Raw genomic sequence first — 18,842 nt, 5'->3', positions numbered from 1 at the left:
AAAATAGTTCAGTTGCAAGCATGGCCCCAGATGGACAGAGTATCAGCCCCAGCTGGGGGTTGCAGGGTAGATCACAGTTGAGGCACATGCGGAAGTCTGTCTTTCTATCTCCCCTCCTCTCACTTGGAAAAAAAGAAGACAGAAAATATGGCTCTAAAATTTAAAATTTTCTTTAAAAGAATAAACAAATACATAAATTAATAAAATGTACCTGGAGGTTGCAGAATCATATAGTAGGGGAATGAGGAGAAAAGTCAAACAGAAGAAAATCTGTTATGTCTGTACATACTGCATGTGCTGAAATAAAAGTAGAGGACAAAGCCTGGACAATTCATTTTTAAATCTTCAGCAGGAAAGAAACAATTGGGGACAGATAAGAACCCTATGTGACATAAGGGTGAGGACTAAGGGAGACTTAGAATTTGCTTCCTCTAAGGGATTTCAGAGGAGAGCTGGAAAGTGGGAAGTCCACGAGGCGGGCCCGCCCCTTCTCTCTGTGTGTCTCTGCTTCTTTCCCTGGCTCTCACTTTCTCTTCCCTCCACCTGCTCTCCCCCATTTACCCCAGGGCAGTGCCGAATAGTGTAGAAGGCCACTGAGCCCAATGTCCTCGGCCAAGGTGGTTACCCTCCCTGGACCTCAACTGGGATCTATTAAATTGGGTTACCATGCGCCCTGCTCCCCTCACAGAGCCGAGGCGAGTGAAAACGCCGTGCGCGTTACGGAGTTCTGTGCAGACACGGGTGATTAATATTCAGAGCAGGTCTGTTCATAACAGCCCCAAACTGGAAATAACCCAAATGGCAATCAACGGTGGAATGGGTAAATACATTGTGGTTGATTCAACACAGGGAATACAACAGAGCAATAAAAAAGAACGAACCACTGCCACCCACAAGAACACAGATGAGCCTCCCAGACATAATGTTGAGTGAAATAATCCAGACACAGAGTAAACATTCCATATGATTCAACTTATATGAAATTCACAAAGAGGCAAAACCAATCTCTGATGGTACAAGTAAGAATAGCAGGTACTTTTGGGGGGGATACTGACTTGGAGGGGAGCGTATGGGCTGCTTTTGGGGTGCTAGAAATGTTCTAGATCCTGATCTGGTTCATGTATATATACCAATTGATTAGTTTGTGTCCTTGGCAATATGTGAGTTATACCCCAACTAGAAAATGTAAATGACTAGAATTACTATTGAGAGCATCTCTGTGTTGGGAGATAGGAGGACTTTCTGGAAGGAAATTAAAAAGTGGTTTGGCTGCTCCTCTTTCTTGCTCTCATTGTCCACACACACCCCCCACCTCTCCCTAAATAGGAACCCCTTATTTCTCAACATTCCTTTATTCCCCTCTTTTACTCCCTCCCTGGAACCTTTAGTATGGACCAGGCACTATTCTAGAAGCTGGAAATGCAACATATCTCTCTACCCTTATCTGTGCAATAAACATGTAGTTAACATGTACCCAGAGCTGAGCCCTGAGGCCCTTCCTCTACCAGCACCGAGCATTTTCTCAAACAGGTCCAAGTGGCCAGGGGCTGGGCACACACTGTCTGGACTCCTTTCCAGGCTTTGTCTGTGGTTCTTGAAAAGAATAACGGTACCCGCTATACGCAGACATGCATGCCATCCTCTGCAACCCAGCTCATATAGCTGGGACGCAGCAGGAGCTGAGTTCAAACACAGATATGTATGATACCCACTCCACTGCCATGGCCTCCCAGGAGCCATGTCACCCTCTCTCTGGCCATCTGTGGCTGATAACCTCTAAGATAGCACCCATTGATGCTTTCCTCCAGATATTTGTGTCTTAATATAGGCCCCTCCCATATTCAATGGACCTGACCTGTGTAACCAATAGGATATTGCAGAAAGAACAGTGTTTGTCTTCCAACCTTAGGAAATAAAAGATTTTTTTTTCTTGCTCTCTCTGAAGCCAGCCGCCATGTTGTGAGGACACTCAAGCAGCCCTATGGAGAGGTCAATGTGGCAAGAAGCTGAGACCTCCTGCCAAGAGCCAGCCCCAACTTGCTAGCTACATGAATAAAACACCTAGCAAGCAAATTCTCCAGCCCCAGTAAGGCCTTCAAATGACGACAGGCCAGCTGACATCTTGACTGCTACTCCATGAGAGTCCAGCTAATAAGCCACTCACAAATTTCTGACTCACAGAAACTGTATGAGATAATAAATATTTGTTACTGCTTTAAGTTACTAATTTGGGGATATTTTGCTACACTGTACTGTTACATATCATCAATAGAGCCCCTTACCAAGCCATAGGTTCCTGCTGCAGGAATAGTCGGGCAGGTGGCATATGAAGGCACCCAGAACCAGCCACTTGCTGGAGCAGTGGCCAGAGGTGGGCTGAATTTGAGAGGACAGGAGAAGACCAACCTCGGGAAGAAATCCCCAGTGAGAGAGGGCAAAACTGTGAAATAAGAGACCAAGCAGAGCAGAAACCCTGGCGCTTCCTCCTAGAAATTTCTCACACACTTCATCTGTCTCAGTGCAGTAAATGGAACCATGTGCACCCAGTTACTCTGGCCAAAAACCTGGGAGACATCCTTGAACCCATTCTCTTTCTCACACCCAACATCCTATCCATCAGCCAAGCTCTGGGACCTACCCCAGAATGCATCCCAGACCTGGCCTCTTCTCACGGTCTTTCCTGCAAATGCCATGGACTAAGCCACCAACCTCTCTCACCTAGTCAACATCGGTGGCCTCCTGGCCCATCTTCCAGTGCCCACTCTAGGCCAGAGTGAAGGTCAGATCATGTCGCTCATGCTCAAGACCTCTCCACGGCTCACTACTCCATACCACGTAATCTTTCAAGCCTGACAAGCTCATCTCACCTCAGGGCCTTTGCACTTGCTCTTTTAATCTCTTGGATCATCATGTAACATCAGTTGGGTCTTATCTTACACAATATTTCCTCTGAGAAGATTTCTTGGGCCACCTGAGCCTAATTTCTCTCTAACCCACTGCTCTAACTCATTTCCTTACATGACTTGTTTGCCTATTTACTGTCATCTCTCCCATCAGAATGTCAGTCCCATGAGGGCAAAGGCCTGATCTGTGTTGTTCACCTAGAGCAGAGTCTGGCACGCAAAAAGAGTTCAGCAAACATTTGTTTAGTGAGTCCTGTTTCAAGGTAGAAGGATGGATGGAAGGACCCCCAAGTTGGCCTGGTTATAAAGCCCAGAGGACAGAGCTCAGGTGCATGCTCTGGGCTCACATCACCCTTCCCAGCAAGCGGAAAAGGCAGGGCGGGAGTAAGAACTGTGGTTTATGGGGAGACTTGCCAGCTGGGTGGAGCTCACACCACCAGTGGGTCCCATTTCCTATAGAGGAAAATCCTATAACAAGCCCCATCTGTCTGTCCAGCCACTGCCCTGCCAGTCCACCCCTCTCCTCCTGGTGGGCCTTGGCTCGGCAGGTGATATCGTTGCAGCCTGGTGTATCCTGAGCCCCCAGCATATGCCAGGAGGTGACTGTACAACAAGAGGCTGCCTGCATACCTCTCGGGGTCTCTGGGGCCCCCGCCAGCTCTGGTCAGACCCTTCACTGCTAGTACATCCATCCCCTCATCCTCTCTCACTGTATCCACTGCCGCAAGAGACGGGAGGCGAAGGGCAAGGGGCCGGTGAGGATCGGGAAATGTCTGCTGGTACCAAGAAGGGACATGAGAAGAAAGCCCAGAGGCCCAGGGACAGAGATAAGGGAGGAATTACACCTCGGTACCTTGGGAAAGTCAGTCAACCTTTAGGTGCCTTGGTTTCTTTATCTTTCAGCCTCTTTGTATGTTCTGATGGAATTAAAAGAATAAAATCAGATAGTGCACTGAAGCGCTTTCTAAGGCCTAGGGCACTGTACAAGTGTTCGCTGTTAGTGCAGGCAGGGGCGTGGGGAGGGGGCTGACTAAGGAGAAGTAAGAACACAAGAAGGAAAAAAAAAAGAACACAAGAAGGTTCTGGAATGAAGGGTGGAAAAAAATCTACTACGGATGAAGAGAACAAGGAGGGCGATGGAAGGAGAAGCAGAAACCCAATCCCACCTAAGGAAGAAAAAGCTGAGGGAACCAGAAAGGGGCAGACAAGGGAGGGGCAGAGAGTGAGCAGATGTGCCCCTGGTGAGCCAGGCCCTTCGCATCTCTGCTAGAACGCTCCGGCCTGGAGTTCACAGGTGGGGGGAAGCCCCAGCAAGGCTGTGCACTTGGCCTGAGCAAGGTCCCACAGGAGGAAGTGGGTTCCCTCACCAACCTGCCTGCTCATCAGCACCCTTCTCCATGGCAACAGTCACCCTTCGGAGCTACCCACTGATACTAACCCATTGCTGTTTCTGAGCGCCTACCAGGCATCAAGCACTGTGCTGGGCACTCCACTCACATTATTCCATCTCATCCTCACATTTCAACCTTTTCTTATCCCTGTATCCTTGAGGATGAAACGGAGGCTCAGAGAGGTTACATGACTTGCCCAATGTCACCCAGCTAATGAAGAAGCAGAGCATGAGATGTGCCAGGTACTGGGCCTTAACTGCTCAGTGCTCCTTTTTAAAGCACCTCCCTCCTCTTTCCATTCACTGACTGCCTTCCAGAAAGATCAACCATGAACCCAAAGGTAGGGGTGAGAGGGCAGGGCGGATATAAGCAATACCAGGGACAGGGAAGAGATTGGCCGCCTATTAAAGCTTAAGGCCAAGCATTCCACCTCCAGAGAGCTGATGGGTTATGATGAATTATTTGGGAAAGAAACTCTCAAATAATCCATAATCCATCCCCCCATTACTCCTGAAAGCCACCACTAGCTGCTCAGTCACTCCTCTGTCCTGGCCTGAGGGGTGCAGCAGGGGTCCAGCCAGCCGGGCCAACCAGGACTCCCCCAATCCCTCTGGTCTTCTTGCCTTGGTTTTCCTCTCCCACCAAGTCCAGCCAGGAAACACTGATGGGGAAACTGAGGACCGAAATGGGACCTAGCCAATAGAGTAGGATGGGCTTCAGGAGGTTCCAGGACCACCGCAACCTTGGCCTCTGACCTTTTCTCACCTCATCCTCACTTCCCCTACTTTCCCCCCTAGCTCTCCAGTCCGGCGGTTGTGGCCCCATCCCGAGTTTCTACAATCTACCCAAATCCCGCCAACCAGAACTCAGAGGCTTGCAGAATAACTGAAATGCATCCCCTCCCCTCGACACCCCCACCCCCTTGAGAACTAGGGGAAATACCTTCAAAGGCCCCTCTCGGAGCTCAGTCCCCACCAGTCACCTCCACTCCAGTAGCCACGAGACTGCGCTGCCGCGCCCTCCACCCGGGCCCTTCCCGCTCCCCAACCCCGCCCCCCCCACCCCGGTCCTCGCCTTCACCTTGACCTGAGCCCGCTCTGGCCCAAAGCTTTGCATAAACAAAGAGCGGAGGAGGGGAGACCCCGGCACCGCCCCCGCCCCACCGGCGCCCCCGCTCCAGTCCCCGGACCCGAGCCCGTCCAGTCCCTAAGTCCCCCGCGGAGCCAGCTGGCCCGCAGCCTCTTACCTTGGCCTGGCATTTCCGATGACAGGAGAAGCTGCAGACTGCAAGAGGGCGAAACACAGAAAGAAAGTTTAGCCGCGAGGTATGAAATGGAAACTCCGGCGAAATCTCCTCCCACCCCGCCCGCAATCGCGCTCGGGAGGGAAGGAGGGAAGGAGGGGCGCAGGGAGGAGGGGGCGGAGGGGGGCGGCTGCCGCAGCTTCCCGGGGCCTGCGGGGCGGGAACGCCGGGACTGCGACCCGGGGCTGGGCAGACGCCTAGCGCCATGGCCAGAGCCCCTTGGGCAGCGCGGGAAGATAGGAGGAGCAGGGGGAAGGGAGGGGACCGAGTGCCCTGCTGGATCCTTGCCAGGGGCAGAGGTGGGCCGGACCCAGGCCCCAACGCCAGCTGCGCCAAGGAGTAAGAGGGGCCTTCTCCCCTTACACACACACCAGACAGGCAGCAGGCACGCGGGAGCCACCATCCCACTCACTGTCCCCCAGAAAGCCGCACAGACCCAGTTCACCGGGCAGAAGAGGACTGGAGCACACACATACACATTCACACCCCTACACACACTCACTCATGACCACTTTCACACATACACTCAGCCATACACGCACACCCATGCCCCAGGAGAAACCTCTGACTCGGGATTGGGAGGGTGGAAAACCAGCACACACCATTTCATAGCATGGCCTCGGAGTTCAGTCTGACACAGACATGTGGACAGATGCTCACACAGACCCACAGACTTCGCGGGCATGACTTGAAACACACACACACACACACAGACATACACACACAGAATTTGCTCCTCCCTCCCACTACCAGAAGCTAGAATCAAATTTCCTAAGGGGTTCCCTCGGGCTGGAATGTCCCCAGCCCTCCTGCCCAGCCCCCAGGGCCTTCCTTCCACACAGGGGCTTGGGGGTCCCCTCCCACCAGGTATCACAGATGGGGTACTCAAGGGCTCCCTTGAGCTGAGCTTCTGCACTAACTTGGCCTTATTGGTTGCCCCATACCTGCTGAAGCAGGTGGGTTGGGGACACAGGAAAGCTGTCCTAATCCCAAATCCTGGACAGCCACAAGTCCTGGCCACAGCCAGCTGCCCTTGCCTCTTAGATCTGCAGTTCCACCAACCCCTTCCCAGCTGTGAGCCAACCTGATTGTCAGCAGAACGCAGAAGGCGAGAAGAGGCACAGATGAAGGCCCACAGCCACCAAAATGGGCTCCTACACTCCGCACACTAAGACTTCTGGTTTGTCTGTGGAGGTGGGGGTTGGAGAAACGCTGGGAGGCATAATGGATGAAATCTGGGATATGACCTTGGCCGCTGGCCCTACCCTGAGACCTTGTTCTCACAGAACTAGTCCTGGCCCCAGCTCAGGCCTGTGACTCAGCCCGTGCTGAGCAAGGCTTTCCTGACCCCACCAACCAGCCCAGCTCAGGGACTTCTCCACCCCTGGCCACATCAGGACATTCCCTCCCATGGCCACCCAAGTCAAGTCATGCCCATCTGGCTAGGTTTTCTGCCTCTCCCATACCCCCACTACCCCAAGTGGCAGCTCTCCTCCAGAAGGTGTTTCCACTCTGACAGCAGAGTCCCCACCCCCCATGCCTCCTTTTCTGGCCCTGGAATGTGGAATTGAGAAAGCCTCAGGCCTTGTGGCCAGAGCTGGAAGGCCCTCCCAGCCAGGCAACTTCCCCACAGGGCACTGCCTCCAAATAGAGTGGCCTTTCCCCTTCCTCCTCTAGTCAAACCCCAGCCTTCCAGGGTAAGACCTGAGCCCCCCTCTGGAGGCCTCACTCACTATTCCCTACTTTACAGATAGGGGCACAGAGTATACATTTACCACCACCACTGTGCTTCCTACAGCCGTGGGGTCCTCCCTCTCCTCCCTCCTTCCCTCTCTCTCTCTCTGTCTCACATTCACACAAACACATACATGCAAACACACACACACACACCACACTACACAGTGCCTGGCACACAGTAGAGACTTAGATGTTGGCTGAGTTGGACCTGCCTGAAGAGCCTCCCCGAGGAGTTGATGTGCACCCCATTGAGTTATGCCTACCACCACACTCTTTTCCTGGTCCACAACCCTCCCCCAACAGCTCGGAGTCAACCACAAAGGCATCCACTCTGAGCTTCCCAACCTCAGTCAAGATACAAGGAGCACATGCGAGTCAGGATCCCATCTTCCTCTAGCACAGTGGTCCCCAACCCTCGGGCCGCAGACCGGTACCAGTCCGTGGGCCATTTGGTACCGGTCCACAGGGAAGAATAACTAACTTACATTATTTCTGTTTTATTTACATTTAAGTCTGAACAATGTTTTATTTTTAAAAAATGGCCAGATTCCCTCTGTTACATCCGTCTAAGACTCACTCTTGACGCTTGCCTTGGTCACGTGATACATTTATCCCACCCTAAAGGCCAGTCTGTGAAAATATTTTCTGACATTAAACCGGTCCGTGGCCCAAAAAAGGTTGGGGACCACTGCTCTAGCATACTCTGACAGTTCCCAATGCACTAAGCTCTTTCCTGCCTCAGGGCCTTTGTACTTGCTGTTCTAGCCGCGTAGGATGCTCTCCCTCAGCCTAGCTCTCCACTGTCCACCAAGCCAAATCTTTCTTCTACTTCTGCAAGCCCCTAGAAGCCATCTCCTCAAAGAGGCTTTCCCTGACCACCCACGTTACAGTAGTCTTCCCCATTATCCTTTATCATCAGCACCCTGGTCATTCCTTTCTTAGCACAGCTCACAGTGTGAAGTCATTCGGGGTAATTCTTGTTCATATATGTATAGTATTGATATAGCTCCCAGACTAGACTCATGAGGGCAGGAGCGAGCCTGTCTCATTCACATCGTATTCCCAGTAGCTAGAACAGTGTCTGCTCCAAGCCCACAGCACCAAACAGCATCTTTGTGCAAATGAGAAAGAGTTCCACGTCCTGGGTAGACCAGCCATGTGGACACACAGCTGAGTACAGTGTCTTTGTAGGAGCAGCAAAAAAGTGCTTTTTCTCCATTTGGACGCAGCCCTGTACCTGGGTTCATGGCTTGGCGAGCAAAGCGTGAGCTGATTCCAGGGCTCTCTTGGATAGACGCCTCTGGCATTGAATGGCTTGTGTGACCATGTAGAGCAGCTCTGCCTGTCACACAGTGGGAAGACACTCAACAAATGCCCTTGAATGGAGGGCAGATAAAGAAATCATCAGGCGATTGCAGTGCGACAGGTTGAGTGGCCCCCATGTGCTGGAAGGCAGAGTTTGTCCTTGAAAGTGGGGAGTGAAGAAAGACCTCCCCCACCCCCCAGCCCAGAAGACAGACGCTCAGCAAATTAAACTCAAGTGGCAGGTGTGGCCAAACCCTGAAGGATATTTTTGTACCTTCAGCAGTGCCTGTCCCCGAGGCTCAGGAGGCTCTCTTGTCCTGGGTCCTCTCCGGGGAAGGTGTTAGTCACCTGTCTCAGGTACTCTCCCATAGAGCAGTATTTCCTACTCTCTAATGTCCCTCCTCCTGCTGGCGTTCGGAACTGGCGCAGTGGTGGTGGGCTGGCTTCCCACTTCCCAGATTCACAGCACATTCAAGTGTACAACAGAAAGGGAAGCCATGGCCACCAGCCTCCGAGGTGGCCCTGAGTTTTTCTGGCCTCCTGGTATGCGTACCCATCTGTAGTCCCCTCCACAATGAATAGGGCTGGTTTATGTACCCAGTCGGGTATTAAAGAAACGATGACGTCCTACTTCTGAGGCTGTGATCAAAGATGCTGTGGCTTCAGCCTTGGTTTCTTGGATCACTCGCTCTGGGGGAAGCCAGTTATCACGTGGTGAGGACACTCAAGCCACCATTATGGCAAGGGCCAGGTGGTGGGCAGCTGAGGCGTCCTGCCACCAGCCCGTACCAACTTGGCTGGCACATGACAGAGCCTCTTGGAAGCGAAATCCCAGCTATAGTCAGGCCCTCAAATGACTGCAGCCTCAGCTGACATCTTGATTGCAACTTCATGAGACACCCAGAATCCAAACCACCCAGCTACGTCACTCATGAATCCTTGGCTCAGAGAAACTATGTGAGGTAATAATTTTGTAATTTATTTAAACTGCTAAGTTTGGGCATAATTTGTTACACAGCTATCAATAACTAACTCATGCAGAAACTAGAGCACAGGATCCTTAGAAAGCAAGAGGACAAAGGAAGGTGATGCTGGGAACTGAGACCAGAGGCCATCTCCTGGGTCCTCCCTTGCTCTCTGGGTACCTGAGGCTCTTTTTTTAACTCCTCTTTCTTCTTCCCTTTCCTCACCCTACCAAGCAATTAGTCATCAAGGTACAGGAAGTAACTCCAGAGAGGCTGCTGAATCTCAACCTTCCTCCCCAGCCCACCACCACTGCACCAATTCAGACCGATTATCCTCCTACCAGACTCATCGCCCTTTATTCCAGAGTCATAGACTGCTCTCAAGTGCAAATTGATCATGTTAGCCCTGCTTAGACGTCTCCGTCCAGCTCCTCAGCGTACTTATAACGCCCTACATGGCCCAGTCTCACCTTCACCCCCAGCTGCTGCCCAAAAGACATCTCTTCCTGCACACACCACGCTCCCCAAATGAATTTTAGGTCTGCAGAAAAGCAGGTCAGGAATGGCAAACTCCTAAACACCCTTCAAGGCTTAGTTCAAAATGTCCCTCTCTGGATAGCCAGGCATTCAAAGATGGCCCCTCCCTCTCTGTGCTCCCATAATCCTCAGCTCACGCCCCTTGGAAAGATCTGGGCACCTGGGAGAACTAAGTCACCCTTTATGATTTGCTCCCCCTCGCATCCAGCTGCCTCTCAAGGCAGAGAGGGAGATCCTATTCAACTTTGCAGCTTCGGACTCTGCTCCTCCCTCTAGCTCAGGTGTGACAGACAGGTGGAACTCAACAGATATGCAGTAAGTTTCAAACTGGAAGGATTCTCTCTCTCCAGTCTAATCCCCTGAGACCAGAGCTGACGTTCTGGGGCAGTGGAGCAGATACCAGCGAGGAAGGGGGGAGCCCCACTCTTCACTCGCTCTGGCCCCTGCTGGGAGAGGGCAGGTAAGGACGATGGCCAGGGCTTCCCGAGAGCTTCAGGACACACCCCTCTCATGCTCAAGGCTGGTAAGGGGGTGGGGGGACTGAGGGAATGACCTCATCCTTCATCCACTCATCCGCTGGTCCTGCTCTCCACCCCCCCACTTACCCCGCCGTTCCCTGCTGTCTCACAGGCGTTTGCCTACATTATCAGTGAAGGCCCTTGTGCTCTGACCCCTGGAACAGATGGCCGCCACACCCTCTCCCAGCTGTGAGAGCCTGTTCTAACCCCAGCCAGACTCTCCATCATAGTCACTACCTCCCTCGTCCTCCCTTCACCCAAGAAAGGGGGAAACCCGGATTCAAACCCTGAAAATGTCCCACACGCTGTGGAGGAAGCGCCGCTCTGTGGGTGACAGGGATGCCCACTGCACAAGGTACCACTTCTCATCAGGAGGAAGCAAGGGCAGGAAAAGCCCAACCTCCCACTCCTGGCAACCCTCAGATGCCTGAGTCCTACCCAGACACACGTCTCAGGATCAACCCCACTTGCGTGGACCGTGGCTTCCCCCAGCTCCAAAGGAAGGCAGTGACCTCTTAAAACAGTGATCCTGCAAGATGAAACCCCCTAGAGAGTGACTCTGTCAAATCAAAGCTCCACAGAGTGCTGGGAGCCCCATCTCCACCCATGGGCGTCAACACTGCCTCCATACAGCAGAGCCCTCCATACAGAGGGCCCTAAGACGGAGCTGCGAGCCCCGTAGGGGGGAGGGGTCCACAGGTTACCTGACATGTGGAGAACTCCACCCTCAACCTTGGCCAGCTTCGGCCTCACTAGACTTCGAATACTCTGTTCTGGAGTGGCTTCCTGCCTCTCGGGAACACAGGAAGCCAACATTGTTGGGATCTAAATGGGCTTTTCCTCCAGGCCGTGGGTCGGAAAATGAGCACAGAGCCTCAGTGTGCACCTGACCCCGGAGATAAAGGCCCACACTCCCGGCCCAGGTCAGGTCTTCCCCGCTGGTCGGGAGGCCGCCCACCTGCCCACAGGGCCTGCCTTGCTCATCCTCATGGCCTGGCCTGGAGGTGTGCAATAGTTTATACCATGTTGGCTAGGCCCTGGTACCAGCTATCTGTTCAACATTATTCTAGATGTTTCTGAGAAGGGTTTGGGTTTTTTTAATTTACTGATTGATTTTAGAGAGAGAAAAAGAGAAACTCTCCTATATGTGCCTTGACCAAAGATCAAATCCACAACCTTGGCATATCAAGACAATGTTCTAACCAACCCAGCTATCCAGCTAAGGTTGTTTTTGGATAAGATTAACCTGTAAGTCAGCCATTACCTTTCATAATGTGGGTGGGCCTCGTCCAATTAGTTGAAAGCCTGGATACAACAAAGCTTGATCTCCCCAAGCAAGAGGGAATTCTGCCAGCAGACCAGTTTTGGACTCAAACAGTAACTTTTCCCTGGGTCCCTAGACTAACGGCTCCTACCCTGCGAATTTCGGACTTGCCAAGCCTCCACGATTGTGTGAGCCAGTTTCTTATAACAAATACTCATCTGTCCATCCATCCATCCACACGTCCTCCTGGATCTGTTTCTCTGGAGAACCCTGGCTATTACAAAGCGTCTCAGGGAAGTGGGCATGGTGTGCTTCTGAAGTCGGAGCGAGAAGAAATCTTCAGATGATCCCATCCAGTGCTTTTCAAACTTTGTATTTTTGTAGACTAACTCTCATGTAAATGAACCCTTATGTGCAATCTCCGTGACGTTAGTTGATATTTACTTAATGCTTGCTATATGCAAGGCTCTGTTCTGAGCACTTTGTATCTATTATATCATTTAATGGTCACAGTTACCCGAGGAAGGAGGTTTGCCATGTGTCCCATTTTAAAGGCGAGGTAACCAAGGCTCAGAGAAGTGAAGCAATCTTCCCAAGTTCTCACTAGTAAAAGACAAAGCTGGGATTTGTTTTTGTTTGTTTTACAGGAACAGAGAGAGAGTCAGAGAGAGGGATATATAGGGACAGACAGACAGGAACGGAGAGAGATGAGAAGCATCAATCATCAGTTTTTCATTGGGACTCCTTAGTTGTTCATTGATTGCTTTCTCATATGTGCCTTGACCGTGGGCCTTCAGCAGACCAAGTAACCCCTTGCTCGAGCCAGCAACCTTGGGTCCAAGCTGGTGAGCTTTGCTCAAGCCAGATGAGCCTGCACTCAAGCTGGCGACCTTGGGGTCTTGAACCTGGGTCCTCCACATCCCAGTCCAATGCTTTATCCATTGTGCCACCGTCTGGTCAGGCTGCAAAGCTGGGATTTGAATCCAGAAAGTCCAAGCCAGATGCTAGACCACCACAGCATCCTGCTCTGGATATAGTATTTAACTCCTAAAACCAGAGCTGCTTTGGTTGAAGTGTGCAGGAGTTTTAACGCCTCAGCCCCATAAGCCTTTTCTGGCATTTCCCCTTTTTCCTATCCCCTCGGGCCTCTAAAGCAGCTCCCAAGAACCTCACAGCTCCTCTGAAACCCCCTTTGGAACCTCTGATCTATTCGTTAGAAATGGAAATGGAAAAGCCAAGCCCAGAGAGGTTAAGTGCCTCACCCAAGGTCACACAGAAAGGCTATCTCTGATGACTCCAAGGAGGTCCTCAGTCAAGGGGAGAATCTAGGATCCCCAGTGAAGTAACACAGGAGAAAGAGCTCCTGAAACAAGGTTTCTTCAGATCTAACCAGGGAGGGCTTCCGGGTGGCTTGTTTCATTGAGTACCGGATTGTCTTGCCCAGGTGCATCCCATCTGAGGAAACTGCCCCCCCCCCCAGGCTGAGCAGCGGCATAGAGGAGGGAAGTAGTCTAAGCCTGGGCTTCAGTCCAGGTCCAAATGGCAGCTCCTGGCTCTCGAGCCAGTATTCTGGTCTACTCCTTTGGGTTTCAGCCTGGTGGGAGGCTAGAGCCCTTAGGGAAGGTCCAATGCTCCCTAGAGCACTGCCCCAGGGACCCGTAGAAACCCCACTGCGTGAATCGAGGAACTCCTACAGACCCCTCAAGACTCAGCTGACATAGGTCTTCCCTGTCGAAACCTGCTGTCAGAGACAGCCTTTCACACACACCTCTGTGTCAGACTGGCCACACGTTCTGCGGTTTTCTGGTGGCACATCTCTCTTCCCAGGTCAGGGCTGGGCCTTGGCACCAGCACCTGGCAAAGCATCCAGCCGAGAGGGTGCTCAGTCCATCGCTGGCAGATGGATGTTTGCGTGAATGCCGGAGGCCGAGCAGCAGCACCCTCGGCTGGGAGAGTTCTCTAGCCTTTCCAGACGCCAGCAGGGGAGTTCTCCAGCCCTCCCACTGTCTGGACCCCAGTGAGCATTCGTGGCCCAGCCTCTCATCTATAGATGAGGAAACTGATGCCTGATCGCGAAGTGATGTATCTGAAGTCACACCAGCTTTGTGAGCGGCAAGACCAGAAATAGAGCCCGGATCACTAACAGAGATCCCGGGGCCCCTTCTCCTGCCATTGTCTCATCCGTCTCTTTCTCCCTCACAGGGAGCCCGAGTCCCTGACATCGTGCTCATTACAACCACGGGCAGAAACTCATTGTTCCTCACCATAACCCCCTGTGCGATGTGGGACAGGGTTTATCATTAACCCCATAGTGTACGGGAGGGAACAGGCTCAGGAAGGCAGGAGGCTGGCTGAGGGCTCACAGTGGGCTTTTCGTCTATATATCTGTCACGCTTCCACCCACATGTCTCGCCACTGAGTCCTTCATGTGCCTCATTGGTCCTCGAGTTCCCAGAACCAGGACTAGACTTCGGGTTCTCTGACTGCCTTCCCCATCCCTGTCTCGCACCCCCACCCCCAGCCATACTTCATGGAACAGTTCAATGCAGGAGGGCGAGAAGTGGGAGAACCATTGAGGTCTTAGAGCAGGCGGCCAGAGAGTTCGGGACGAACGCCCCAGTCTCTCTAGATCTAGGAAAGTGTCCTCACTACCCCTCGACTGCAGCAGAAGTTCCCTCAGCACTGCAAGCATTGTGGAGGCTGCCGAGTCAGAGGCTTGACGTTCTAGACACTCCACCCCACCCCTCAACCTTGGCTGCGAACCCAGCGGGTTACCAGGTTGTAGCCCTGACTCAGAATGAAGACTGGGAGAGAAACCATCGAACCCGCTGGGTTGGGCTTGGTGAATAAAATGTGGCTTGGACGTTGTCCTAGATTTGCTCCCTCAACTAGGAAACAGCCCGTACCCGGATGGATGGATGGATGGATGGATGGATGGATGGATGGATGGATGGAAAAAGGGTCTGTTCAACTAATACCAGCACAATCTCCCAGTTCCAAAGCACAGAGAGTTGGCCCACCCCTGCAGCTCCCACCAGTAAGCGCAATTGCCCCACCCCTGCCCCTAGGCCAGGTGACCCCGACCCTCTTGCTGAGGATGCCTATGTGGTCTGTAAAGCCAGAGCCTTCTGTATTCCCTTGCTGGGCTGACCCCTGGTCCCTCCGTGGCCCACTCCTGACACCTGGTGGTGCCTCTGGAGCGTGGCCCTAGCTTTTTCCCCACTTCTCACTAACTTACCCAGAGCGGCCAAACCAGCCTGGAGCCCACCAACCACCTGCCCTCCACTCCAGTGCGCACTGGGCAAGGCTAAGCTCCGAACCGGGGGAAGCTGGGGTCGTCCCTGCTCGCCTCAGGAGCCTTCCATTCCCGTGGGGTCAGATTCCCGCCTCTGCCAGGGCCTTCGATCCAAGTCACCTGGGAAGCCTAGGACCACAGACTATTACAGAACGCAATGTGAATGTGCCCACGGTTTCACAGTGGGTGTGCTGGGACTTCCTGTCAGCCCGCCCCTTGCTGCCTCCTTTCAGAGCAGGGGTTGGGGTCACAGGAAGGCACACTGACGAAAGAAGGAACTGGGGGGTCAGGGGCTAATGTAGCAGGTTCTCAAGGTGGGGTGATAAGACAAGCAAAATATAGAACCCCACCCTCAGCAATTCCTTCCATTCTCCCAGCTCCCCCCTAAGCCCCCACCTGACCCAGGCAGAACTCTTAGCAGGAGGGTGACACCATATGGCTGATTTGGGTCCTGTAAAATTCCCATTGGCTCCCTAAACTCAGCCTTTCTTGAGTTAAGGACTATGAACCTCTCCCTGCCCTTTGCCTACAGCAGGCCTTGCTTAAAATGCCCCCCATGTGCACATTCACACACATCCACACTTCCACCCGCCCAACCCAGCCTCCCACACCCAGCTGAGACTCCTGGTTCAGAAGCCTTCCCACCTCCAGAAAGCACACACCTGATAACCCCACATTGTCCAGCTAGCTGTGTGCCTTGACAAGGGACTTATACACCCCGAGCCTCAGTTTTCTCATCCATAAAGCAGGATGACACCAGCACCCTCCAGATGCCATGAGCAATACAATATGGAAGCTCACACATGCAAGTCCTCAAATACGAAATGCTTCAATAAGTGTTCGCTAGGCTCTGCCGCCTAGCTTCCCAGCTTCGTTAGGAGCCTGGCGTGAAGGGAAGGAAGAAGGAGAGAGCCTGGTGCAGGAGAGGTTCCAGGGCAGGCAGGAGCCCGGCCCTCTGGCATGCCTGGCATGCTTGGCGTTTTGGGAAATGTGCAAGGTACAGCTGGTTGGCGTATGGACTTGGGGGATGGGTAGGGATGGGTGAGAGCTGGCAAGGGGTGGGCCCTTCCAGGCCTCGCAGCCATAGAAAGGGGCCTGTACTTTGTCTGGAGTGTGTGTGTGTGGGGGGGGAGTTCCAAGGCTTTACCAGGGACCTGACATAACTAGATCCCCATGGACCCCCGCTGCAAGCTGGCTCAGAGGGCAGAAGGGAGAGGATGGGTCTGGGAAAGGGAGGCAGAGGGGCTGCAGTCGGTCGTCCAGGTGAGGAATACCAATAGCCTGAAAGGGCTGCAGGGCTCAATGACTCCAGCTGTATCGGGGGCAGGGGGCTGGCGACAGATGGGAGGTGGGTAAAGGAGAGGGAGGCATGTGGTGGGGCAGTTGGGTGGGTGATGGTGTCAGTCACCAAATGGGGCGTGAGGACCTATTGATCTCAGTGTGTGATGTGGGCAAGACATGGGTTCTCCGGCCTCAGTGACAGCCAACCTGGGCTGTTCTAGGAGGACATGGGAACAATGACTGGAAACTCCCGACAGCCGGCAGGCCCTCCCCAAGTCTGACTCGGGGCCTCCTAAACCCAGCCTCATGCTGTCACAGGGGAGGGTTGGCATCTTTGAAATACTCTCAGTGCTGGGCACACACCACTCCCTCGCCTCCCACACACCATCCACATGCCAACCAAACAACCTCCATGTGTCATCCACATGCTTTCCACATGTTACCCACACACATTCACACGCTACTACATACAATTCATGTACCTTCCACATGCCATTCGCAGGCCATCTGTATGCCATCCATATACGTCCTTCATGCTATCCACACGTTATACCACTCATCTACACGCAAGCTACACATCATTTCCCTACCACCCCTACATGCCATGTGCCAGCCACACACACCCACGTGCTGGCCAGCCGGGATGCTCAGCACTGTCCCCCGGATGAGCACTAAGCGCCCGGCCGGGACCCCAAGGACATAGGCAGAGCCGAGTCCCCCCGGACCTGGCCCTAGGCCATCTCCTTCCCACAAGGTGTGCTCCCCAACCTCCCTGCCCCCTGAGCTGCTCACCTTTGCAGGTACAGCCCTCCCGGGTGATGACCTGTCGGCAGATACCGCAGGGCTTCACCTTCTTGAAGGTCTTCACCTTGAAGTGGTGAGTCTTGGGGGCCTCCAGGTCTTCCGGCTACGGGAGGAAAGGCACAATGCTCAGACTGTGCAGAGGGCGGGGTCCCAGGAGAGGGGCTGGGGGGTCTGGGAAGACACAGGCAAGGTCCAGGGAAAAGGAGAGGCAGGGCCCCTTCCGGTGGGAAAGGCCCGAGCCTATTTTTGGGAGGAGGTGCCCAGGGAAAGAGAAAAGCAGTGGGTGTGACCCAAATTCCCAGGTGAGGTCAACGTACTGGGCCCCAGACAACAACTGGAAACCCCAGCTTCTTAATCATCTTTTCCTGTACTTTATCAACAAAGTGCACTCATTTAAGTGTATTGCTCAATACAGTGTTACACATATATGCTCCATATAACCGCGCCCCAGAAGGCCCCCTAGTGGCCGTCCCAGTCAATATCCCCCCCAAGGTAAACACTACTGTGACTCTTGTCACCAAGGACTCATTTTGACAGATTTTTTTAAAACTTCATATAAACGGAATTATACGATATGTACTCTTACGTCTGGCTTCTTTTAGTCAGCCTTGTACTGTGAGATTCGTCCATGCGGTTGGTTACCCAGAGCAGTAACCCCTTCCTTTCCGTTGCTGACTAGTGTTCCACTAGATGAACTGAGCTAATTCGCTTATCTGTCTACCGTTGAGAGTCCTTAACATTTATGCATTTGCACAGAATGCTGTGTCCCTCAATTCTCTCTTACCCTCACTATTATCCCTCCATCCAGCCCAGAAGACTTCTTCCATCTTTATTTTTATTTTCTATTATTTACATTGGGAAAATCTTCATATGTTAGATACCTTATTTAAAACCACACCACGACACACATGAGATGAGAGGTGGGGGGCAGTCCAAGTCTTCTCTGTATCTGACCTGCCAGTAGCTCCTGAGCTAGTCACATCTCCCCAGCACCATGGGCCTCAGTTTCCTCTTCTGGACATCTCGAGGGAGGGCAGCACACCCCTCAAGCTCTGACAGTCTGTCCTTTGTAACAATGTATGGGAACACACTCTAGCAGCAAAGCCCTGCACCCGCACCCACACTGCTTATAACCATCCCCCTGTCACCTACTGTCTCCAGTGCAGATACGGATTGTGGGAGGTCCCTGTTTTAGAGGACTCCCTAGAGAAGTCATCCCCGGATTGTGGAAGGTCCCTGTTTTAGAGGACTCCCTACAGAAGTCATCCCCGTCTGCAGGCACCGTCTCCGAGGCGCCTCCCTCTGGTGTCTAGCCTGGTTCATTTCCCTACTCCAGCAGCAGGGGGCAGCCGAACACAGACACTGGCAGCTCCCTCCTCCACCTCTCTTAGGCTCAGAGCTTTGATACCATTCACACACACACACACACACACACACACACACACACACACACGGCCACACACCAACGGATCACAGATCCTGCAGTTCCAGGGAGAAGGTTCTCCTCTGCTAAGTTCCCCTCTATCCCCTGCCCCAGAG

The 18,842-nt window shown here is 53.0% G+C and overlaps 1 protein-coding gene across 9 annotated transcripts in view; it reads right to left on the bottom strand.

Annotated features, from left to right (window-relative positions):
* The window catches only part of TNS1 (tensin 1), a 192,508-nt gene extending 175,102 nt beyond the window's left edge, over positions 1–17,406 (bottom strand). For 6 of the 9 annotated variants that reach the window (XM_066233387.1, XM_066233386.1, XM_066233388.1 and 3 more), the window contains exons 1-2: positions 17,292–17,391; positions 5,541–5,578 (exon numbers count right to left, since the gene is read on the bottom strand). The gene's annotated coding sequence lies outside the window, so the exon portion shown is untranslated. Of the gene's footprint in view, positions 1–5,236; positions 5,264–5,540; positions 5,579–6,681; positions 6,786–17,291 lie in introns of those variants that run through there. The other 3 variants (XM_066233391.1, XM_066233397.1, XM_066233396.1) reach the window with 3 other exon arrangements.
* Positions 17,407–18,842: the final 1,436 nt, after the last annotated feature.

The sequence above is a fragment of the Saccopteryx bilineata genome, chromosome 5, assembly GCF_036850765.1.
Source record: "Saccopteryx bilineata isolate mSacBil1 chromosome 5, mSacBil1_pri_phased_curated, whole genome shotgun sequence".
Taxonomy (NCBI): domain Eukaryota; kingdom Metazoa; phylum Chordata; class Mammalia; order Chiroptera; family Emballonuridae; genus Saccopteryx; species Saccopteryx bilineata.
The sequence above is the reverse complement of the archived record's forward strand: the minus strand, read 5'-3'. Positions and strand labels throughout refer to the sequence as shown.